Source organism: Amia ocellicauda, chromosome 7, assembly GCF_036373705.1.
Source record: "Amia ocellicauda isolate fAmiCal2 chromosome 7, fAmiCal2.hap1, whole genome shotgun sequence".
Classification (NCBI taxonomy): Eukaryota; Metazoa; Chordata; class Actinopteri; order Amiiformes; family Amiidae; genus Amia; species Amia ocellicauda.
In genome coordinates, this window is record NC_089856.1 from 40,100,929 (window position 1) to 40,109,873 (window position 8,945).

The following is an 8,945-nucleotide window of genomic DNA, read 5'->3' on the forward strand; positions in this document are numbered from 1 at the left end:
AATGTCTGGTATTTGTCCATGGCTGTCATAGAAATGGAGATGTTTCCAAGGAACACATGAGTTATACACTTATTTATGGGGGGCCAGACAGGCCATAATACAAACGTTTGTGTGTGTACTATATTGGTTTGTGTGTGTACTTGTGCATACTATATTGGTTTGTACTGTGATGGAATAAAGTTCTGGAGTTGGGAGTTCTAATCAGAATTGATTAAGTGCACGGGAGGAACAGCGCAACACAGAACTCAAAGGATTTTAGGCCAGCATGACACTGTTCCCTAAAGGTTTTAAGATAGAACAAAGCTTTTATACCCCCTCTGGGACATACCCTCAAGGGGCCTTAACATATTATAATCAGTGTCAGAATGGTCATTTCTAATAACTATCAGTGATTTCATTGGATTTCTAAACTAAGCATTCCCATCTCATCAATATAATAATCAATACTCACGAATAATAATCATTAACCTTTACATTGCCAGTTGCATTGGAAGGTAATTTGCACATAATACGTTGTTAGAAAGGAATGTGAGCTGGTGATAACCAAGTTAGGAGTAACAGCACACCAAGGACAAAGGCAAGATAGGATGTTAATATTTTTCCCCCACAGTACTATATTGGTGTGTGTTTACTAGATTGGTTTGCGTGTAATATCTTGCTCAGATGACATGGTTAAGTCATTCAGTAATGTGATGCTTGAGGGCAAAGCTTGCACTGCTGCTTCCGCCTTGATTTCCCTTCATCCCTGGTCCTCCCCCACCCACTTGGGTCATGTGAACAACCGATATGGTACACACACAAACCGATACAGGCTGCGTCCCAAATTGCACACTTGCTCCCTACACCTTTCGACAAGTGTACGCTTCACGTGATGTTGTGCTGACGTCACAGAGTGTGCACTTGAGTGAGCGAGGGTGTAGGGTGTAGGGTGAAGCTATTATTATTATTATTATTATTATCTATTTATTAGCAGATGCCCTTATCCAGGCGACTTACAAAATATAAGCGCAATACAAAGTACAAAATACAATATACAAAAATACAGTGCAGTTCAAGGCATAAAACATTACAAATTCCAATTTACATAATACAGTGCAATTCAAAGCATAATACATTTCACAAATTCCAATTTACACAAGTGTATACAATATGAGGTCTTACATCCTGGATTGCTAAAAGCGTTCAATGGGACACACTTCAACGTCAGCATTCAACGCCTTTGCCTTTGACCGAAAAAGTACTTATGCAGTCTTTTCTCATCTGGATCTGTATTTAATTAAAATAATAACAATAATAATAATAATAATAATAATAATAATAATAATAATAATAATAATAATAATAATAATTTTGAAATACATTGTTCGTTAATATCACCTCCTAGTTTTATAGGATATTACTTAATTAATTGATAGGTGCTGAAACGTTTCTTGGCTGAACTTTCTAATAATATATTTAAATCATGATTATATCATAATTTTATATTATCTATCTATTATAATTTCCTTGATACAATTTCTACAACTGTCTAGCTAGCATTTACATTACATTTATATACACCCGCCGCTGCCATATTTTCATAATTTACTTTTCTCTGCCAAGAACTCCAAGAGTTCTGGGACTTCAGCGCTAAACACTTCCGCATAAGTGTACTCTTTTGTACACTTTGTCCAAGGGAGCATTGAAGGGACAAACAGCTCGATTAGGCTCCCTTCAGTTGTTCCCTAAGGGACTGAGACACCCCTTAAGATGGCCAATGTAGTACTTCCACCCCCCAAGGGTAGGGAACAAGGGAAAAAGTGTGAGATTTGGGACGCAGCCATAGAATGTACAAGTACACACACAAACCAATGTATTATGGCCTGTTTGGCCCCCCATACTTATTTGATATGCTTATTTGATTATTGGGAGGGTGGGGTATAGGAAGACACTGATTGAAGTAAGTGATGCATTACAAAAAATGATTCTGTCATACTCTGGTTTGAAAGTCTGGGCTATTTGTGCACTGATATACATAAGAACATAAGAAAGTTTTCAAACAAGAGGAGGCCATTCGACCATTAATAACTAAGTGATCGAAGGATCCTACCAGTCTATGTTTGAATGTTCCCAAATTTTCAGCTTCAGCCACATCGCTGGGGAGTTTGTTCAGATTGTGACGCCTCTCTGTGTGAAGAAGTATCTCCTGTTTACTGTCTTGAATGCCCTGAAGCCCAATTTCCATTTGTGTCCCCGGGTGCGTGTGTCCCTGCTGATCTGGAAAAGCTCCTCTGGTTTGATGTGGTCGATGCTTTTCATGATTTTGAAGACTTGAATCAAGTCCCCACGTAGTCTCCTCTGTTCCAGGGTGAAAAGGTTCAGTTCCTCAGTCTCTCAGTAGGACATTCCCTTCAGACCTGGAATAAGTCTGGTTGATCGCCTCTGAACTGCCTCTAGCGATATCTTTCTTGAAGTGTGTCCTATTTTAGTATCATCTGCAAAGTGTGCTAACTATCCCGGAGTCCAGATCATTAATATATATTAGCAACAGCTCAGGCCGTTGTACTGATCCCTGTGGACCTCCACTAACAACCTCACTCCAGTTAGAAGCGACTCCTCTAATCGACACCCTCTGTTTCCTTTACATCAACCAGTTCATAATCCATCTACTGACATTACCCTGAATGCCTACAGCTTCCAATTTGAGAATCAGTCTTTGGTGTGGAACCTTATCAAAAGCTTTTTGAAAATCTAAGTATATCAGATCATATGCTTTCACCTGATCTACAGCTGCAAAAATATTGAATAAATTAGTAAGACATGATCTGCCTCGTCTAAACCCATGTTGACTGTCACCAAGAATACGAGTTTCATTAAGATGCTCCTCTATTTTCTGTCTAATCATTTTTTCCATCATTTTACAGGTGCAGGTGAGACTGATTGGTCTGTAATTTCCTGGCTCAGTTTTGTCCCCTTTCTTGTGGATTGGTATGACATTAGCAGTTTTCCAATAATTTGGAAAAGTACTGTACTGCAGTACTGCCACTTTACCCCCATTGTCTGTGCACCAGTGTAGAACTGTTTGTCTTTACACGCGCCTCCTTTATGATGCCAAATCCACTCACTGCTGGTTTCAATGCCTGTCCCAGACTGAAGGGTTTAATGAGGCCCACCCCCCCGTGTTTGTTCTCCCCGGTCTTGGCAATGTCCATCCTGAATGGATCTGTTTACTTCATATTTCACAATGATGGATGCTTCCAGAGGGGCGGACTGGGACCAAAAAACGGCCCTGGACTTTTACCCAGGGGGTGACGGCTGGTGAAGCCTGGGTCCCAATAAAGTTCACACACAAACGCAGCAGTGTCAGCAAAATAACAGGACAGAGTTTATCGCATGAATACTGTAGAACCGTCTCTGAAATAAGTTCAAGATGCCATGAGGCTGTCTTTAAAGCCGCGCCCTCGGCCTACTGTGTCTCAACGAGAACACCAGCGTCTTCTCCATATGCACCTCTGCCACTACGGGTCAGACATCGGTTCCTTCAGGACACGATTCATAATGTGCATATCTGCCATGTGGAATAAATCAGTCATCTGAAGACACAATGTGTGGTTCGCACAACATCAGAGATCCTCTTTATAAAAGGCATCTCTATCACATGGACAGTAGTTGACATTCCCACAATCTATAAGGTTTCCAGTAAAGGGACAATTCAAAATAATAATCTTGATCCCAATTTATCACAGATTATTTCAGTACAGCACTCAGCTGTCGTCAGCAGCATCATATCTCCTGTGTTACTGAATCAACTTTACTTCCTAATGTAACTACTCTTTTGTGTGGAGCTGTTAAACTTTCAAAACAATGTGCTTATCTCTTTGCTTTTTATCTAACTTAAATATCTAAGACTATTTTAATAATTATTACAGCAGCTCTTTCAACAACATAGTTAATAGTTGTTAGGTAAATGATGGCAGTTATCAATCTTTTTCCCAATTCATTCTTTACAAATGAACCATCATTTGAAATTATTTCCATAGTTTCATTAGGAACAACTCCTATTATTCCTATTTTCATTATTATTTATTTATCTAATATTTCCTTCCAACATTGCCAGTGTCTTGATTTGTATTTTACCCCTTAATGGACATTAATTGTCTCAATATATAAATTTACTTTGAATAAACCTTCATCTTTAAGAATAGATTATATAATTCCTTGTATAATTCCATCCTTATTCTACTAAACCTTGTAATGACTGCTGTACACATCTTTGCATAAACATTATCATTATATTTCCCAAAAGTTAGAACCAAATTGGCACTGCTCTAAAGCCAATTCTATCGCCCAATAGACTTATTATGCAATAAAACCTTTTTTAACTAGAGCAAATATGTATTATTTGTTCATTACAAAGCATTGGCTTTGTTATCAAATACATTTTTTAGAACTAGTTTTTCACTCAATTCCCATATACAATAATACAATACACCATAGTAGCATTATTCAGTGTGTATCCACTTACATCACTTTGGAACATCACATATTATTTCACATTTCAGTCACACATCCAAACAGCACAATTCTTTCAATCCAGTAGTCACTCTAATAAACTATGGAAAGGATAGTTAATGAAATGCCCATAGTCCAACCAGACTCTGTATCCTTCAATTGCACTTAGATTTAAAAGAGGTTGGAGCTGTATGACTATTCATGTTTCTTTCCAATCTATTTCCATATTGTTTCTTCAGGCCTTTCTCCAACTTTTCCTGAAAGATAATTTTATGTTATTTTCAGCACCTGAAATCAATCAGAAATGCATTGTTAATAATCTGTCCGTCTATTCCTGGACATCGCCACCCTCCTGTTTGTCAATTGGAATCAGCAGAGTAAGTTAGTTTATCACTTTCACAATAATATGGTAAGCATCGTATGTTTCCACCATCCCCCTCCCTCCTGTCCGTCCACACACACTGGCATCAGTGGCCATGAGGACGGATTATGGGCCGCAGCACTTAGAGCGGAGGCCAGTGTGAGAGGGGAGACTATGCACTGATGTGTCATGGCATGTGAGTAGGGAACCTGTGGACTAAATGTGAGGGAAATTCATTGTTGCTGGTTCCTGTGAAGACAGATAATAGTAGTTATTTTTCTATTCATCTGTATCAACATCAGTATTATTAGCATTAGTAATGTAACTATTCTCGATTTCCCAGGACATTACTGTCTGTTGACAATGTTGCTTGGTTTGTACTAGTACATTTGTATTTAGTTACAACACAGCCCTCTTATCTTATCTCTCTCAGTGGGGAGCTGACCTCACAGACACTTTCACTGCCCCCCCCCCCCCCCCCCCCCTTTTTGTTTTGTTTTGTTTGGGGCGGGGGTGAATCCCTTCCTGATTAATAGGGTATTTCTGTTTGGGAAAGCAGGATTTCCATACAGTTTCATGACTTTAGATTTTAAACTATATCTCATTCAATGATTTATTTATTTTACATTAAGTTATACCTTAAGTAACTTCCTTATTTTCCCTCATATTCCATTCAATCGCCATCAAAACTCTTGTGCTGAAAGTGGCAGCACATTTCTTTCACACATACCAAACTCCCTTTTTACAGCTTCCCAAGCCTCATCAACTCTTAAACCCCTTGTCAACGTCCTCAAAACTTCATCAACATCACTCAGACCCTTTTAAAACATCACTCTGTATCCTAACAGCTGTTCTTTCTCCTTTTCCTAATTTCTTACTAGACAATTCAAGTTATATTTATTGATATGTATTATTACTATTTATACACATATTTCGCTCCATTATTTGAGTTAATAAATTAAGATATTTTCCTAATAAAATATATTTTTAGAAAATAAGCATTTTAATTGATTTCAATAATGATTCCCAGATACCTCAGGAAAACAAATTTTCAAAAAATGTGTTCAGTCAATGAATGAGCCTGCTTGGGCACTAAGACTGTCGGCTCATATATGTCTTTATTGTGTCACTTCCTCCTATTGAAGTCCAGTCTACACCGGTACATGTTCAGAAGAACTGTTCCCAAAGCCAGATTGAACTGATCAATAGTTCATTTCTTACCCACACCTTGTATTTAGGGATCTTATATCTGGGGATTTCAAAAACTCTTCATTGTGGAACTCACAGCTACCAAATGACCACACCTTTAATTTCCTGGAGTATCTGGTTATCTATGTATTCATATCTTCACCAAATTTCACTGTTTCCTCAGATTCCCATTTCAAATATTAGCTCTAATTCAATTTTCAACATTTAATTTTTTATTTCTGGTTCGTAAAACTCATTCTAATAGTATTTTTATGTTTTATTTTCTCCTTCAAAATTATGCAATACTAATTTTAGCTCACTTATTCAATGCTCATAATTTATATTTCTATAGTATCCTTAAAATTCTTACCCTTTGACTAATTCACTCATCTTAAATCCAAGGTCTAATTTTAACTTTTATTTCAGGTATTTTATGCTATGCACCAATAACCAAATATTTTCTAAAATAAGACTATAATATGTCACTATACTGTTTACATTCTCCTGCTATGGGTTTTACATCAGGCTGTCACTCAGGGCTGCACCAGAGTGCTGCTCCTGTGGATTCCAGCCTTTAGTTTTCCTTTAATTTGACTTTACAGAATTTGTCCATAATATGATTTTTTAACAAACAAATTCTTGTCCTTCTGAGTCTTAGAGGACACCATTACTATTTATTTACTTTATTATTATTATTATTATTATTATTATTATTAATCTATGTATTTAGTGTATATTTTGTATTACTTTAACATTATTCTTATAATACATTCTATTATTCATTTCTTATTTCTGATGCTTTATGCACTCACATACAGTTAAATGTCTAAATCCTTATTAATCTGTTGTTAAAACATCAATAACTGCGTAATTGTAAATATGATTCTGAAATTATTGGTTACTTCCCTTCTCAGTATTATTCTGGACTATGCACAATATAAAAAATACAAAGCATACAAAACAGACATTTACCTTACATAACCTTCAGACTATATATATACATAAACACACAAAGCACATATGGATTGAAATCCAAAGATAATTCATATATTAGATTAGTGGCGTGTTTTGTTGACCCTGCAGTGTCTCAAACAGCCCTTAGCATTTATTTATTTATTATATTGTTATTATTAAAAATCAGATGTAAAATAATCTTTGAATTACACTACTTTGGTGTTTTCTTGATCTATTATGATCAATTTCTTCTCTAAATTCTTATTATTCAGACAAAGAATTATAGAAACTTTGTCGTTTTTTTTATCTTGTCTTTACCATTTTAAGTTTAACATTTTTAAACTTCTCTTATAATTTTAAGTTTAACATTTTAAACTTGTAGGAATTCACATACAGACACGTATTTTAACGCCTTTATGCCAATCCTATCTTGCCAACGATGGGGCTATATCGCTGGACTTTATGTACCTCAGGTTCCGTCTGGCTTTGACTGCCACTGTCTCAGCTTACAAGGGTTTCCTTGCTTAACTTGGGGCTCAGTAGGCCTCGTCGTACCTTTCGGTTCCCTTGGTATCTCTCCCCGCAGATCTGTCTTACCTGGAGTTCACCCTACTGTGGACCTCCACTGTACAGTCAACCTTTCTATTTGTTTTACCTCTGCCTCTCCACAGGTTCTCTTTAAATTACAATCTGAGAGCCTCACACAATCCCGAGATCAAATCTAAATATACAGGGTGGTCATTTTTAAAGCTACTCACACATATTTTGGTCCCAGGAGTGGAGGCAAGTTCAGATCCTGTTCGTGACGCCAAGTTGTAGAACCGTGTGGGAAATAAGTGGAGAAGTCGCGGAGATAAAGCAAATAGAACTTTAATCGAGCCGCTCGGAAGCCCCACGTCAGGAATAATTCCTTCAGTGAGACTTAATGTTTACAAACATGAGTACAACTTTATAGGAAAATGACGTAACATCTTATGGCCGTTCATCCAATCAGAAGATACAGGTCCGGGTCCTTTTTACGATCTGTCCTCCCATGAAGAGGTGATGGATACAAAAAGCAGATGTCTGTCTTTGATGTGCACTAGGAAGATGCGACCCCACGGTCGTCATTTACCTAGTGTCAATTGCCCATTAACAGAAACAATTTCTGCCTATCTGGAGAAACGATTAAGTCATAAACAAATTCACAGCAGACATCTGTAGGCTATATCGGCACTGTGTAATCTTTCATTACTGACAGGAGTTTCTAACAAATTAACCTTGTTGACCCTTTACTTGTCCTGCTAAATCTAATCTGCTCAGTCTGTATACAAACTACTTCTAATGCTAGTATTAATATAAAACATTATATAATTATCACAAAACACTTTCTTCAACTTCCTATACAGAGTCTTCAAATACCATCGTTTTTATTTTGCATTATTCGATGGCCACGGTGCTGTTTGTCTTGAAATGCAGTGTTCTAGATGGAGGCTGCAGTTTGGTCTTTGCTGTGTGTGTCGGGGGGGCGCAGTTGTTATTCTAGTAATACCGCATCTCCTGATTTACGGAAAGATCTTTCAACATTCCCAGATTTGGTGTCTGAACAGTCCTGTACTTTTCAAAGTTATGCAATGTTTACTGATCCTCTACTGCGATTATGTGTTTTTTTTTGCGCAAGTTCACTTCTATCTTAAAAAAAATATCTGTATTATCATTATTATTTTATTTTGAATCTGAACCTTTATTTGTGTATGAGTTAATAACATGTCACCTCTTCCAATCAGAGTATGTCAAACAGACGGTGTGGTAAGACTGAGTTAATTTGCAGGCAATTGTCTGCAATTATAATATTTCTAATCAATATGCTAACCTCAGCAATCTCATCAGTGAGTCTGTGGTAGAAACACAATGAAAAGAACAGTTCTGCTGCCCAAATCCGATCAGGTGGAATACAATTTACAAAGCATAT